Consider the following 215-nt stretch of genomic DNA (forward strand, 5'->3'; position numbering starts at 1 on the left):
ATACTGCTGCTGCTCCAAGCATGTCGGTATTCATTATTCTGCATGCGTAGGATGGAATTGTGGATATGAACCGTAGGAATTACTGCACCAATAATTATTCTCATCATTTTTTTTTTCATCAATAATTCTATAAATTTATACTTTCTCGTTCAAATCTTGTGATAAAAATTCGATTTTAACTCGAATCGAGTTTGAACCCGAATATAATTTAAACG

Source organism: Zingiber officinale, chromosome 3A (genome assembly GCF_018446385.1).
Source record: "Zingiber officinale cultivar Zhangliang chromosome 3A, Zo_v1.1, whole genome shotgun sequence".
Lineage (NCBI taxonomy): Eukaryota > Viridiplantae > Streptophyta > Magnoliopsida > Zingiberales > Zingiberaceae > Zingiber > Zingiber officinale.